The sequence below is a fragment of the Hylobates moloch genome, unplaced genomic scaffold, assembly GCF_009828535.3.
Source record: "Hylobates moloch isolate HMO894 unplaced genomic scaffold, HMol_V3 SCAFFOLD_5, whole genome shotgun sequence".
Lineage (NCBI taxonomy): Eukaryota > Metazoa > Chordata > Mammalia > Primates > Hylobatidae > Hylobates > Hylobates moloch.
In genome coordinates, this window is record NW_026652280.1 from 53,623,732 (window position 1) to 53,640,796 (window position 17,065).

Genomic DNA, 17,065 nt, shown 5'->3' on the forward strand with positions numbered 1-17,065 from the left:
AACTATGTCAAGCTAAAACGGACATAATTGAAGGAAGAAAAGGATAATTCAACAATAATAGTACCACTATGAAGAAGATCATTAATGAAATAAAATAGTCGAACATCAGAAACCAGCTATATTTTATAGGCATCTACAGAGCACTCTACCCAACAACAGCAGAATATACATTTTTCTTAATTTTGCATAGAACATTTTTCAATATATATACCACATGCTAGGCCATAAAAAACTAAAAACAATAAAAATAAATGAAATCATATGGATTATGTTTTCTGAACACAGAGGAATGAAATTAGAAACTAATAACAAAGAAATTTGGGAAATTCACAAGTATGTGGAAATTAAACAACACACTCCTAAATAACCAATGAAAATTAGGAACTATTTTGAGATAAATAGAAACACAATCTACCAAAAGTTATGGGATGAAGCTGAAGCAGTGCTTAGAGGAAAATTTATAACTTTAAATACCCATATTACAAAAAAAGAAAGATCTCAAATCAGTAATGTAACTTTTTATCTTAAGGAAGTAGAAAAAGAAGAGCAAACTAAATCCAAAGCTAGCAGAAAGATGGAAAATAAAGACATAGAGCAGAGATAAATAAATAATTGAAAAATCAGTGAGAGAAGCAATGAAACAAAAAATTGGGTTCTTTGAAATTGTCAACAAAATTGACAAAGCTCTATCTAGACTGAGCAAGAAAAACAGAAGACTCAAATTACTAAATCAGAAATGAAATGGGAAATATCACTACCAACCTTAAAGAAATCAAATGGATTATAAGGGAATACTACAACCAATTGTATGTTAATAAATTAGATAACTTAGATGAAATGTACATATTCTTAGAATAATACAAACTACCAAAAATAATTTAAGAAAAAATAGACAATCTGATAATATCAAACTATAACAGGTAATGGGGCTAAATAAGTAATTGAAAATATTCCCACAAAGAAAAGCCCAGGACCAGATGGCTTTACTGGTGAATTCTGTTAAACATTTAGAGAAGAATAAATACCAATTCTTTACAAACTTTTTCAAAAAATAGAATAGGAGGGAAATCTTCCCAACTCATTCTATGAGGCCAATATTACCCTGATACCAAAAACCAAAGACATCACACGGAAAAAAACATCAAACTGATATTTTTACTAAATATAGACACACACACACACAAAGCCTCATCAAAGCTGGGCAAGGTGGCCCATGCCTGTAATCCCAGCACTTTGAGAGGCCGAGGCGGGCGGATCACGAGGTCAGGAGATCGAGACCATCCTGGCTAACATGGTGAAACCCCGTCTCTACTAAAAATACAAAAAACTTAGCCAGGTGCTGTGGCGGGCGCCTGTAGTCCCAGCTACTCAGGAGGCTGAGGAAGGAGAATGGCGTGAACCCGGGAGGCGGAGCTTGCAGTGAGCGGAGATTGCACCACTGCACTCCAGCCTGGGCGACAGAGCGAGACTCCGTCTCAGACAAACAAACAAACAAACAAACAAACCCTTAGCAAAAGATTAGGAAACCAAATATGACCATGTGCGACTATCCTACCAAAGGAAGATCTGTTTAACAACTGAAAATTAGTTAACGTATTATACCATATCAATAGGATAAAGGACAAAAATACATGATCACTTTGTTTGATGCAGAAGTTTATTGAACAAAATCCAAAACCCTTTCATGATAAAAATACTAAACAAACTAGGAATGGAAGGGAACTTCCTCAATCTCATAAAGAGTAATCATAAAAAGCTTAGAAGTAACATTATATTTAACGATGAAAGACTGAATGCTTTCCCACTAAGATCTGGAAAAGGACAAGGACGTCCACTCTTGCCATTCTATTAAAGGTTGTACTGGAGAGATTCCAGCCTGGGCAACTAGACAATAAAAAGAAACAAAATCACCCAGATTGGAAAGGAAGAAGTAAAACCATCTTTACTTGCAAATGACATAATCTCATATATAGAAAATCCTAAGGAATCCACTAGAAAAATTAGAACTAACAAATGAGTTCAGCAAACTTTTAGTATATATTTGGTTGGTGCAAATGTAATTGGAGTTTTTGGAATTACGTTTGCACCAACTGAATAATATCAACATAAAAAATTGTATTTCTATATACTAGTACTAAACAATCCAAAAATGAAATTAAGAAAACAATTTTATTTACAATACCACAAAAGAATAAAATATGCAGACGTAAAAGTAAAAAACATGTATTTTAAATCTATAAAACATTGTTGAAAAATTAAAGAAGATCTAAGTGGAAGGACATCTTATGTTCGTGTATTGGAAGACAGTATTGTTTAAATGGCAATACTTGCTAAATTGATCTAGAGATTCAACACAATCCTTGTCAAAATCTCAGCTGCCTTTTTTTGTGCAGAAATTGACAAACTATTCCTGAAATTTATATGGAAATTCAAGGGATCTGAAATTGCCAAAACAATATTGTAAAAGAAGACCAAAGTTGGGGACTCACAGTTCCTGTTTTCCAAACTAACTACAATGTTACAGTAATCAAGACAGTGTGATAAGGAAAAACATATAGATCAACAGAATAAAATTGAGCATCCAAAAATAAATGACCACATTAAATGTTAATTGATTTTTGAAAAAGTTGCCAAAGATGATCTTTTCCACAAATGATGCTAGGAGAACTTAATGCAAAATAATGAATTTAGATAGTTTCCTTGCACCATATACAAAAACTAACTGTAAATGGAGCAAAAATCTAAATGTAAAAGCTAAACTATAGAATTATTGGAAGAAAACATAGGAGTAAATCATCGTGACCTCATATTAAGTGAAGCCATCTTAGACACGACACCCAAAACACAGTGACCAAAAAAATTAGATAAATTGAATTTCATTGTAATAAAAAATCTTTTGCATTTCAAAAGACATCATCAATAGAGTGAAAAGAAAACTATAGAATGGGAGAAAATATTTAAAAATCATATATCTTATAAGGGCCGTGTATCCGGGAGGTATAAAATACTCTTACAATTTAAGAATAAAAGACAAATAGCCCACTGTAGAAATGGGTAAAGAGGACAGATGTGGAGGCTTGTGCCTGTAATCCTAGGACTTTGGGAGGCCGAGGTGGGAGGATTTCTTGAAGCCAGGAGTTTGATTCCAGTCTGGGCTACAAAGTGACTCCACCTCTACAAAAACAAATTAAAAAAAAAAAAAAGCTAAGCATGCTGGAACATGCCTATAGTCCCAGCTACTCGGGAGGCTGAGGTGGAAGGATAGCTCAAGCCCAGGAGTTTGAGGCTACAGTGAGCTATGATTGTATCACTACACTCCAGCCTGGGAGACAGAGAGCCTGTCTGTTAAAAAAAAAAAAAAAAAAAAGGCAAAGAGTCTGAGTAAATATTTCTCCAAAGAAGGTATACAGATGACCAATTTTCATATGAAAAAATGTCCATCATCATTAACCATTAGGGAAATGCAAATCAAAACTGCAGTGAGATGCCCCTTCATAGCCACTAGTATAATTATAATAAAAATACATATAATAACAAATATTGGTGGGGATGTGGAGAAATTGGAACCCATATACACTTCTGGCTGTAATGTAAAATGGTGCAGTTTGAAAATATTTTGGCAGTTCCTGAAAATGTTAAACATGGGGTTATCATAACCCAGCAATTCCACTCCTACGTATATTCCCATGAAAAACAAAACACACATTCACACAATATCTTGTACTTAAATATTCATAGCAGCATTATTCACAATAGCCAAAAAGAGAAGACAACTCAAATGTCTATAAGTGATGAATGGATAAGCAAAATGTAGTATTTCAATACAACAGAATATTATTCAGCTATACAAATAAATTGTGGCATAATACCATAGGATATTATGCAGCAATAAAAAGGAATGAAGTACTGCTACAATATGGATGAACCTTGAAAACATTTTGCTAAGTGAAAGAAGCCATTCCCCAAACACCAAGTATTGTGGGATTCCATTTATTTTAAATGTCCAGAAAAGACAATTCTATAGAGAAAAAATAGATTAGTTGTTGCCTAGGCCTGGGTGTTTGGAGAGAAATGAAGAGTGACTGCTAAGAGATACATAGTTTCTTTTTGGGTAATAAAAATCTTCTATATTGAGATTGTGGTGATGGTTACACAACACTGTGAATATACTAATAACCATTGAATTTTATATTTCAAATGTGTGAGTTTAATGGCGTATATATTATATCTCAGAGCTGTTAAAAATAATTATAGTTATATGTGATTGGTTTACCGTGTTGTCCTTCAATCTACTATGGTTTGCATGTGTCCCCCAAGAGTTCATGTGTTGGAAACTGGGTTGTCATTGTGGTGGTGTTGAGAATTGAGGCCCTTGGGAGGCAATTGAGTCATGAGGGCATGCATCATTTGTCCTTCTGCTTTTCTGCCATGAGATAGTGCAGCAGTAAGGCCCTCACAGGTGCTGGCCCATTGACCTTGGACTTCTTGGCCTCAACAACCATGAGCTGAATAAATCTCTATTTCTTACAATTTACCCAGTCTGTAGTATTCAGTTATAGCAACAGAACTAAGACACATACATATACAGTCATGTGCCACAAAATGTACTCGTCAATGACAGACTGCATATACGATGGGTGTCCCGTAAAACTATAATATATTTTTACTATACCTTTTCTATGTTTAGATATATAAATACTTACTATTTTGTTGCAATTGCCTGCAGTATTCAGTACAGTAATGCTATACAGATTTGTAGCCTAGGAGCAATAGGCTATCCCTTATAGCCTAGCTGTGTAGTAGGGTATACCATCTAGGTCCGTATAAGTACACTCTATGATGTTTACACAGTAATGAAATTGGCTTATAACACATTTTCCAGAATGTATTCCCCTCATTAAAGGACGGGTGACTGTATGTGTAATATACATATAACATTAATATTATGTATAATAGACACATGTATATATTATACATGAACATGCCTATAATATATTTATATGTATTGGATGTTAAAGATTATTTTTAACAATACACCTTTACTACAGTTAAATTAGGAAATATACACAAGAATCATCCATACTTCCAAGCATTAGGGAAAACCACAGTTAATATTCTGATGTTTATGCTTCCAGATATTCTTTTTGCAAATATACATAACATATTGAGAAGAAGTAGGATCATGCTGCCCAGGCTGTTTTGTTTTCTTTGTACTTTAGGCGCAGAAAATGGTGATCGTTCTCTTCTGTATACGCAAGGCCTTTCTTTTGTTCCATCTGCCTCTGTCTCTGCTCTACCCCCCACCACCTATCTCCTTATCTTCAACCTGCCTCATATCCTTTCCTTTCACTCACCTGGACACCCATTTTATATCTTTGATTCACTTCCTAACATGCATGTGTTCCTGTAAAATATATACTTTATGTGTAGAAATGGTCCTTACATTTACATAAATGATATTGTAATATAATTTTTTACAGTGATTATATAAGCAACATATATACATGTTTAGTTATAAGATATTAACTAAATTTCTGTGGCGAATATGCTTTATTGTTGTTAAAAAGCACATAACACATACCATTTTCATCATTTTAAGTGTAGAGTTCAGTAGTATTAAGCATAATTCACATCACTGTGAAACAAATCTGCAGAATTCTTTGGCTTGCAACTTTGCAACTCTACACCCATTAAAGAATAACTACCCTTTCCTCTCTCCCCCTAGTTCCTGGTAACCAAGATCCTACTTTTGTTTCTTTGAATGTAACTACTTTAGATACCTCATATGATAGGTGGGATCATACAGTATTTATCCTTTTTATAACTGGATTATTTCACTTAACATAATGTCCTCAAGGTTCGTTCATGTTGTATCTTGTGATAGGATTTTGTTCCTTTTTAAGACTGAATAGTATTCCGTGGTATGTATATCCCACATTTTATTTACCTAGTCATTTCATCAATGGCCATTTGGGTTGCTTCCATCTCTTGCCTATTATACATGGTGCTGCTATGAACACAGGCATGCAAATATCTTTTTGAGACTGGCTTTCAATTCTTTTGCATATATTCCCTGACATGAAATTACTGGATCACATGGTGATTCTATGTTTAATTTTTTGAGGAACTTCCATATTGTTTTCTGTAGCAGCAGTTGTGTCATTTTACAATCTCACTGATAGCACAAAAGGGTTCCAATTTCTCCATATTCTTGCAAACCGTCGTTCTTTTTTTTTTTTTAATAGCAGTCATCCTATTGGGTGTTAGGTAATAACTTATTCTGGTTTTGATTTGCATTTCTCTGATGATTAGTGCTGTTGAGGATTTTTTAAGATACATTTTTGGCCATTTGTATATCATTTTTAGAAAAATATCCATTCAAACGTTTTGTCTCTTTTTTTTCATTTTTGAGACAGAGTCTCACTCTTGTCACCCAGGCTGTAGTGCAGTGGCGTGATCTTGGCTCACTGCAACCTCTGTCTCCTGGGTTCAAGCGACTCTCCCGCCTCAGCCTCCTGAGTAGCTGGGATTACAGGTGCCCGGCACTATGCCTGGCTAATTTTTGTACTTTTAATAGAGATGAGGTTTTGCCATGTTGGCTGGGCTGGTCTCGAAATCCTGACCTCAGGTGATCCACCTGCCTTGGCCTCCCAAAGTGCTAGGATTACAGTCATGAGCCACCGCACCCAGCCTTGTCTATTTTTTAATTAATTTTTTTTTTTTTTTTGCCGTTGTTGAGTTGTAGGATTTCTTTATATATATCCTGGGTATTAACCCCTTATCAGATATATGATTTGTAAATATTTTCTCCCATTCTATAGGCTGCCTTTTCACTCTGTTTATTGTATCCTTTGTTCCTTCATGCACAGAAGTTTTTAAGTTGGATGTGGTCCTATTTGTCTAGTTTTGCTTGTGTTGCCTGTACTTTTGGTGTCATATCCAAGAAATCATTGCCAAGTCCAATGTCAGGAAGTTTTCTCCTGTGTTTTCTTGTAGGAGTTTTACAGTTTTAGGTATTACATTTAAGTATTTAATTACTTTTGAGTGAATTTTTTTTACAAGGTGCAAGATAAGGGTTCAACTTTATTCTTTTGCAGTGCAAAAGAACACCATTTTTTGAAGCAACTGTCCTTCCTCCACTGAGTGGTCACGGTGCTCTTGTTGAAGTGTGATAGAATCTTACTCAGTTTCCTCACTGTAACACATGGATAATGATAATACAGTAGCTTCCTATATTAGTTTCCCATTGCTGTCTATCTTAGTCCTGCTATAGCAAAATATCATAGACTGCATGGCTTGAACAATAGAAATTTCTTTTCTTAAAGCTCTGCAGGCTAGAAATTCCAAGTACAAGATCTGGCTAAGTTGATTTCTGGTGAAGGCCTACTCCTGGTCTTGCAGATGGCCACCTTCTTGCTGTGTTCTCATATGGCACAGAGAGAGAGAGAAAGAGCGAGAGAGAGCGAGAGAGAGAGAGAAGGAGGGAGAGCATGCAAGACAGAGGGCACTTGTGAATGAGTGCTAGCCATCTGGTGTTTCTTCTTATAAAGACACTAATTCTTGGCCAGGTGAGGTGGCTCACGCCTGTAATCCCAGCACTTTGGGAGGCCAAGGTGGGCGGATCACGAGGTCAGGAGTTCGAGACCATCCTGACCAACATGGTGAAACCCCTTCTTTACTAAAAATACAAAAATTAGCCGGGCGTGGTGGAGTGGTGTGTGCTTGTAATCCCAGCTACTCAGGAGGCTGAGGCAGGAGAATAGCTTGAACCCGGGAGACAGAGGTTACAGTGAGCGGAGATCATGCCACTGCACTCCAGCCTGGGTGACAGAGTGAGACTCTGTCTCAAAAAAAAAAAAAAAAAAGACACGAATTCTTTTATATCAGAGGTCCACCCTTTTGATCTCATTTGACCTTAAGTAATTAATTAACCTTAGTTACTTCCTTCCTCCAAATACAGCTACACCTTAACATATGAATTTTTGAGGGGGACACATACATTCCATATATAACACCACCTAACAAATTATTAAAACTTTGCAGCTTACAATATAGTCATTTATTATCTCAGTCTTTTTTTTTCTTTTTATTAAGATGGGATCTCTGTCACCCGGGCTGGAGTGCAGTGGCATGATCTTGGCTCACTGTAGCTTCTGCCTCCCAGGCTCAAATGAGTCTCCCACCTCAGCCTCCCAAGGAGCTGGGAGTACAGGCACATGCTACCACACCTGGCTAATATCTCAGTTTTTAAAGTAAGAAGTATAGGCAGGCTTGGCTGGATTATCTGTTATGGCCTGAAAAGGCTGAAGTCACAGTGTTGTCCAGGTTCTCATCTAGAGGTTCTGGGGAAGAATCTACCTCCAAGTGCATTCAGGTTGTTCGGTGAATTCAGATCCTTGTGGTTGTAGGACTGTAGGACCAAAGGCCTCACTTTCTTTCTGGCTGTTGCTTGAGAGCTTTCCTCAGCTCCTAAAGAGCCTTGGCATGTGATCCCCTCTGTATTCAAAGCCAGCAGTCACTCTTATACTTCAAATCTCTTACTTCCTTTTCTGCTACCAGGCAGAGAAAACTCTTTGCTTTTAAAGGTCTTGTGTCATTAGATAAGACCCACCCCAGTAATCTCCCTTTTGCTACATAAGGTAACATAATCAAGGGAATAATGGCTTCTCATTTTCACAGATTTCCACCACCCCTCAAAAGGGAGGTGCCAAGGCTGAAAGTCAGTTGAGTTCGTTCTTAGAATTCTGCCTACCATACCTGCACAGAAGAAATTCCACTTGTGATGACAGCTTCAGCCCATGCCCATGGAGTTCCATCTTGCCTGTCGTCTTCCCTTCCTGCCTCCCAGTTGGTGAGAACTTTGTCCTGTGCCCACGATCTTCACTTCCTCACTGTTTTTGGACTTGGACATCAGCTCCTAAATTTGTGTAAGTCAATTTCTTGTACAAAATCTCTTAATATATAGGTATATAAGATATATATAATCTATAGGTGTATATTAAGATATATAATAGATAAACTTCTGCATGTTTGGAGGACAAGAAGAATGGCATAAAGAGGTGGGATATAAAGGGGTGTTCACAGTTTTAGACATTTCTATAGTACTTAATGTTTTTGTGGGAGTGTATTCATGTAGTTGTGTAATTAAATACATATGTGAATATTTCTATATACATATCCTGTTGGTAATACTTACCTGGTTGAATCCTAACTATACCACATCGCCTTTTAATTGCCATTAAATGTAATAGCAAAAACTGCAATTACTTTTGCACCAACCTAATGACTTTGATGACTACATGAGTTAATATATGGACATATTTTAGAAAAGTCCTGGACTCATGGTGGTTTCTGATTAGTTCTATATAAGTATTGGTTGACATTATCATAATTATTGTCCCTCAAATATGTTTTTAAGATGTATCCATTTTGTCTCATGTGCATCCAGATGGTAGCTTCCACCTGATGCATAGTATTCCGGAACGTATATCCTCCGCAATGTGTTTCTTCGTTCCTTTAGTGAAGGATGCTCCCATTGTCTCTAAGGCCCCGCTGCTACTCACCTCCATGTGCGTGTTTCTCGAGCTTGCAATGTTTGCTGGGCATTTTGGGGTTTCCCTCAGGCATGTGTCCATTAGCAGTCAGCCAGAGATGTGTGGAGCTTTCATTACCCCTGCCCTTCTAAGGTTCTCTCACTTCCAGTATTGCCTTGTTTTAGCTGCTCTGTCTCCCATCCTGAGCCCAGATCCCTCTGGGAGGTGGAGCTGAGGGTTTTGTCACCTGAGCTTAGAATGCTCTCAGGAAAGAAAGCCACAGAGTCACTTAATTTACCCAAGTGGTAGTTTTATTTCTTTTCTTTTTTTCCTTTTTCTTTTTTCATGTTTTGAGATGGTGTTTCACTCTGTTGCTCAGGCTGGAGTGCAGTGGCACCATCTGGGCTCACTGCAACCTCCGCCTCCTGGGTTCAAGCAATTCTCTTGCTTCAGCCTTCCTAGTAGCTGAGATTACACATGTGCACCACTACATCCAGATACTTTTTGTATTTTTAGTAGAGATGGGGTTTCATCATGTTGGCCTGGCTGGTTTTGAACTCCCGACGTCAGGTGATCTGCCCTCCTCGGCCTGCCAAAGTGCTGAGATTACAGGTGTGAGCCATTGTGCCTGGCCTGACTGGTAGTTTTCATGAGTAAATACTTCTCCAGATGTTATCTACTTTTAGTCATTTTCCAGTGACCTGAAATTGATTATTTTTTTAAAAAACATGGTTGTCCAGTCTTATATTTATTTCTGTGGAGGGCACTCTCTTAATCTCCTCACAACACTGTTACTGGAAGATAAGTTTTGGAACATTTGTCCCTGGAACCCCGTCTCTGTGCCATAAAACAGCACAGAGGCCATATGGAGAGGCCATGTGCAGGTTCTCTGGCCAACAGCCCAGCTGAGATCCCAGATGACAAGCAGCTTCCACCTGCCTTTAGATGATCCCAGCCCCAGCTGTTGAGTCACCCCCATGTGTGAACCTTCCCAGCTGAGGCTCCAGGCATTGTGGAGCAGAGAGAAGCCACCACTGCTGTACCCTTCTCAAACCCCTGACCCACAGAACCAGGAATATGATAAAATTCTTTTTAAAATGCCCCTACGTTTGAGGTAATTTATTATGCAGTAACAAATAATTTGAGGAGCTTTGGAGTATGACAAATGGAATAATTTCCCTAAAGTGATGGGTGCCTGAGTATAGAACTGCAGCTTCCATTTCTAACATCATTTAGTAAGGAAATCAATTCCATTTACAGGTTTCAACTTTTAGCATTGTGTTCTGATACAGAACCTACCTGTTTGCTTGCTTTGTAGAGCTATTGCACTCTGAATGTTTGATTCATAACATAAATCCTAGTCATTCTCTATACTGCTGAACACTCCAAGGGAAGAAAAGATGTTTTTAATTGTTTATAAAAAACATTCTACTTCTCTGGAAACGATTACTCCAAAATTCAAGTCTAATTTTGCCCCCATAAAATATGTTGTAGTGGGAGAAGTACTGGGCGGGGCAGTCAGAAAACCTGGATTGGAACCTGGGTTCATGAAACAGGACCGGTCATATAAATTCTACAAACCTTAGTATTGTCTTAAAAAACAAAGGTTTTATAAGTGGGAGATGAACAATGAGAACACATGGACACCAGGAGGGGAACAACACACACCAGGGCCTGTTGGCGGGTGGGGGGCTAGGGGAGGGAGAGCATTAGGAGAAATACCTAATGTAGGTGACAGGTTGTTGGGTGCAGCAAACCACCATGGCACGTGTATACCTATGTAACAAACCTGCACGTTCTGCACATGTACCCCAGAACTTAATGTATATATTAAAAAAGCAATCTTTTTATGAAAAACTAAGCAAGAGGACATGGAATACACTTTTCTAAAATAGCTATTTTTTCTTTCACTGCATCTTTTTATCATTATTAAAAATTATGTTTGCATTAATAAATATTACCAAACTGATCATTAAAAAACAAAGGTTTTTTGGCTAGACGGTTTTAAGGACCCTTCCTGTGCTAACATTTATGATTAGTTCCAAAGGCCTGGCAACTCCTTAAACATTCCTGCCTTTGTGAACAGAATTTGGCACTATCTTTTAAAATTTAATATTTACACATTCTTCATCTCAGCAGTTTCATTTTTGGATATCTAGCCAACAGATGTACTTGCATAAGTATATCAAGATAGTTCAAGGTGTTCATTACTGTATTGTGTATAATGGGAAAATATTAGAAACAACCTTAAACCAATAGGGAAATGACCGAATAAACCATGATACATCTTATTGTTCAATGCTGTGCAACAGATAAAAAAGAATGAAAGAGGCCTATAGGCAGCAATATAGAAATATGGTCAATACATAATGTTACGCAAAAAAGCAAGTTTCAGAGCAAGCATCTGGGAAGATCATGTTTTTGTAAAGTGAAACAAACCCAAGCTATTTATTTATGCATATACACAGGACTGCAAGGAAAGACAACAAATATCTTGAGTTGTTTTCTGCCTGTGGTCATTCTAAGTGACATGAAATGGCTCTCATTAGTAAGGATGTCCAGTTTTATATTTATTTCTGTGGAGAGAATTCTCTGGACCTCCTCACACTTGGTGGGGGGAGAAAGATGGAGGTGGGGTATAAAAGGGTGTTCACGGATTAGTCATTTCTGTGTGGCTTAAATTTTTTTTGGAAGTGTATTCATGTCCTTATGTAATTAAATACATATAGAAAAATTTATCCTCTGTTGTGAATTTCATTGCTACTTTCTGAAGCCAAAGTTTTGGTTCAGAGAAAAGAATTTCTAAATGTCCATGAAGTTCCTATTTGCCTGGGAGAAAAAAAACAAAACAGGAGCAGCTGCCAGGGTTGAGAGCATGTTGTCAGTTGAGCAAAACAGCAGGGGGACCTGCTGGTCACCAGATTTGTCCACCCCCGTGCAGGTGCCACTGCTGTTAATAAGAATTACTACTTACTTAAAAAAAGTTGGGAGATGAAGGACTAATACAGACTATCTGTTGGTAATAAAATGGGAATATATATGACCCAGTTATTTAGATAAAACATAGTTCTGAATTCCTTTGACTACAACTTTTGTTGTTAGCTTTAAATGTAGAGAACTTAAACATTGCTGTGTAGAAAGAAAGAGTGATCCCAGAGGAGCTCCTGTCTGGTGTTTAATTAAACTATAATATGTGGTGAAATAAATTAAGCATCAGTGAAATTACGAGTAACACTGAGTGTGGACTGGGATGTTTTAAGATGATGCATTCGTAAGAGTATTTCATCTAGACAAACTGAAAATGTCCCAACCTCACCATTTTTAATCCTTTCTTGAAAGCACTCTTGTGCAAGTTATCTTTGTCGAAGAAATGTGGTTGAAGGTGGAGAGCATTTAATTAAGACTTATAAAAGCTAAAGGTGGTAACAAAAGAAAATATAAAAACTCACTTTACAATTGGTTTCTGAATATATATTTTAAAAAGTATATTTTGATATCTTTCCTTTGTGTTTCATAGTCAACAAAAATATGTGGTCACATTAATATAGTTATGATGACAACATCTTGACCTATTTTTCTATCCACCTATTAAAATAAACCATCGTACAGTATTTCTATCAATGCTAAAATCTAGATATTTACCACTGGTGCCCACTAGGGGTCATGCTACCTACACGGGGGAAGTACCGATTGTAGTACGGGCGTTGCTGTGTTGGCTGGATGCAGAAAGGATTCCTTTGAATGATTTTTGTTCACGTTACTGTATAGAGGAAGACAGTAGCATTGCTTTTCCTCAATCAGTGCTCAGGGTTTCTGTCCTCTAAATATGGGAAATTATTTGAGGATTCATGAAAATAAATTTGAGAAAAAGCACAGGGGAAAGAGGCTTTTGTTTTGTTTTGTTTGTTTTGTTAGGTGGCAGAAAGACAACAGAGTCTTGCCTGAGAGTGAATGTTCAATACGCCAGGGGACATAAAGGTGAGACAACTCAGTAGTTAAGATCACTTAACAGAGGTGGGAGGATCGCTTGAGCCTGGAATTGAAATCAGCCTTGGCAACAAGGTGATGCTCTGTCTGTACAAAACGATAAAAGAAAATGAGCTGGTCATGGTGGCACATGCCTGTGATCCCAGCTACTTGGGAGGCTGAGGTGGGTGAGGTGGGAGGATCGCTTGAGCCCAGAAAGTCAAGGCTGCAGTGAGCCGAGATTGTGCCACTGCACTCCAGCCTGGTCAAGGGAGTGTGACTGTCTCAAAGAATTAAAAAAAAAAAAAAAAAAAAAGTCTCTCCAGGGTCTGACACTGAATCACAGTTCAAAAAATGGAAGCTACTTTTGTTACCAAAATAGTTGCCTTCATTTTCGAACTTACAATAGCCAAATTTCTTGTTAGTTAGTTTCTTTTCTGTGTCCTCAAGATGAGCAATTAGAAAGAGGAATTCATCTTTGTTTCCTTTTCTTTTAAAAATTTTCCCTCTGAAAGAATGTGTATTAATTTAACACAAATTTGAGCAAGAAATTTACTATACAGGGGTGAGGGGGGGTGGGGAAAGTGAATAAGATGGCTTCTTTCCTCATCTCAAAACAACAACAGAACAAACTCCCCATCCAGTAAGGGAGAAAAGAAATGTTCACAAAGTACCACAGTTAATATTCTAGAAGCTGTATAAACACGAGTAATGATAAATAGGGTGGATTGGTGGAAACTGTGTGCTTTTAAGTCTGACAGGCAAAGATTTCATTCAAAAAGTTCTCTGAGCCTCAGATTCAGTATCTGCTAAGAACAGTAATACCTGCCTTGCAGGATTGTTGAGAATTAAATGAGATAGTTGTAAAGCCCCTAATAGGGCTGTAGTTTGTTGCCTTTCTTTGTCTCTATGTCAAGGTTTTTCTCTGACCTTCCTCAAAGAGGAGAAAATGTGTTTGAGGAAGATGTTTCTCTTCCAGTGGGAGTTCAGAAAGAAAATTCCAGGTTAGGGAATCAGGGAATGCTTCACTGAACAGGTGCATTTGAATTGCATCTTAATGTTTGTGTAGGATTTTAAAATGAAGAGTTAGAAGGAAGGACATTCTATGTGGTGCATATGGCTTGCATGTAAAGACTTGGAGGCACCCTGGTTTCTTTTGGAGCCCTGAGTAATTCAGCTTGACAAGAATTATGATACATATAGGGAAAGAGTTGGATGAAGTTGGATTGGAATTTAGGGACATATCAAGAAAAGGCTTAAATGCCAGGCTGAAGAGTTTGGCCTTTTGGAGGAGGAAAGAGAGCAGCTGGACATCAACTTTAAAAAACAGAGATATGGGGCCAGGCGCAGTGGCTCATGCCTGTAATCCCAGCACTTTGGGAGGCCAAGGCAGGTGGATCACCTGAGGCCAGGGATTCGAGACTAGCCTGGCCAATATGGTGAAACTCTGTCTGTACTAAAAATACAAAAATTAGCTGGTCGTGGTGCCAGGCACCTGTAATCCCAGCTACTCGGGAGGCAGAGGCAGGAGGATCACTTGAACCTGGGAGGTGGAGGTTGCAGTGAGATGAGAGAGCGCCATTACACTCCAGCCTGGGCAACGAGAGAGAAACTCTGTCATAAACAAACAAACAAAACGAAGAAAACAGAGATATGGGATTTTAAAAGAACATTCTTTCCCCTGCTTTTGGGATGAGGCTGGGAATAAACTTACTCCTGAGCAGGCATTTATAACATATATTTAACTTTCATATATATATTTATATATATTTCCCTTTTAGTTGCAGAGAGCATCTTTCAACTGAATCTAGCATGGGCTGGCACCACAGGGCTCCCAGGAACCAGACTCTACTACCTACATATAGCTCATATGCCACCATGTTTCCTTCCTCCAGCAAAGATGTTCGGTTCTAGGAAATCAGGAATGTCAGAGGTGACTCTAATAAAAACAGCAGGCTGTTTTGCCTCCACATGCGCGCCTTTCAACTTGAAACTAATCAGCTACTTTGTCCCTTGGCAGGTGTAACTATAGTTATAGATCCTTACTGTGATACAATGTTCCTTACACTAACACACCATGAATTATCATTCCTTTTCATTATATCAGATGAGATCAGGTTAAAATGACATTTCGAGCAAGGACAAAAAATCACAGAAAATGCCCCTTAAGTTGTTCTGCCATGAGAGGGGACCTTCCTATTCATGTGGTTTGGGGATGAATTTCAAAATCCCATTTGTGCTTATTCTGCTCTGCACTTTATTTATTCTGGAGACAAAGGAGAGTGAAATTCTTGGAAAAAACTTTTTGAAATCCCACTATGGGTAGCTGGTGGATCACAGTGCTAGAAATACCAACAAAAGTAATATGTTGATTCATAATGATTTATTCTCTGTAGTTTTGGGGCCTATTCTATCATCTTAAACCCCAAGAAAGGAACAGAAGTTAGTTATAAGTAGGAGGAATTCCCATACTCATTACTTCTGCCCACAGTGTTCAGCTGTATGTATCAGGACAACTTTGCTAGGTGAAGCCGTGCAATCAAACAGGAATACAGCATTGGAGGCAATTAAGGGAGGAGACCAGGTAAAAATAAAGCTTTAAAAAGAAACACCAAATATTGAATGCCTACTTTCAAACTATTAGGGCTTTCTTTTTGAAAAAATGTCCGTGTTTTTGAAAAACAGTATGTATCTGTGTTCATGAGTGTGTATTCCTCAAGGTAAATGAATATCACTGTAGACGGATGGATTCTTACTTTATAACCCCTAGTGAATATTAGTCAGACAGGCTGTATTCAATTGAAATAGTATGAACACAGTATTGTGGTTGGGGTTGATTTATAGGAAGGTAAAGGTGGTTGATGGGCTTGTAAGGTCCATTAATGTGTGAGACCTCTAGCTGGAAATCAGGAGATATTTGGAATGGAGAATATTGTGATTCTGTTGGCAGGCGACAATATTTAAGTGTTGTTACAGTTTACAAACTCCTTTCATTTATATTATCTTAACAGCTGTACCCCTTATTGTAGCACACTCAGGCAGAAAAAATATGTTAAGGTTCCTTGCAAAGAACCCTACTAACCTGATGGCCCACTTGGGTCCCAGACCAATCTTTAACAGTAGCTGAAGGAGTCCTCTAACTTTGAAAAAGAGTAAAAGGGTTTGTTGAGACTGGCAGAACCCATCCTCTGGAGTGCATAATTTAGAGTTTACCGGTTAATTTAAAATTAAGTTCATGTACCAAAAATGACAATTGAGATAAAGTGGCTATGGGATCAACTCCAATCCCTCTTCACCAGAGAACTGGTAAAACCCCTAGCAGCTTGAGCTCTGGCCAGATTCTTCCCTTTCATCGACTTGTCTCTGCACTAGTTGCTGATCCTTTGTGTCTACTATTATGTCCTTCATCCTAAGTAAATCACTCACTTTGGGGAGGGAAGATACAAACAAGGATTATAGAGAACTCAGATTTTCTGATAGAAATTACTCAAAGTTCAGACCAAGTTCAAGGTCTTCATAGTTATATAATTAGGGTTCTAGTGCCTGCTCTTTCTTTTTTTTTCATT

At 37.9% G+C, this 17,065-nt stretch overlaps 1 long non-coding RNA gene across 1 annotated transcript; it reads left to right on the forward strand.

The window, feature by feature from the left end:
* The first annotated feature begins 8,689 nt into the window (after positions 1-8,689).
* Positions 8,690-15,317, forward strand: LOC131383528 (uncharacterized). The gene is made up of 3 exons (XR_009213655.1): positions 8,690-8,927; positions 13,449-13,511; positions 15,281-15,317. It is a non-coding gene; the product is annotated as an uncharacterized LOC131383528 (long non-coding RNA).
* The last annotated feature ends 1,748 nt before the right edge of the window (positions 15,318-17,065 follow it).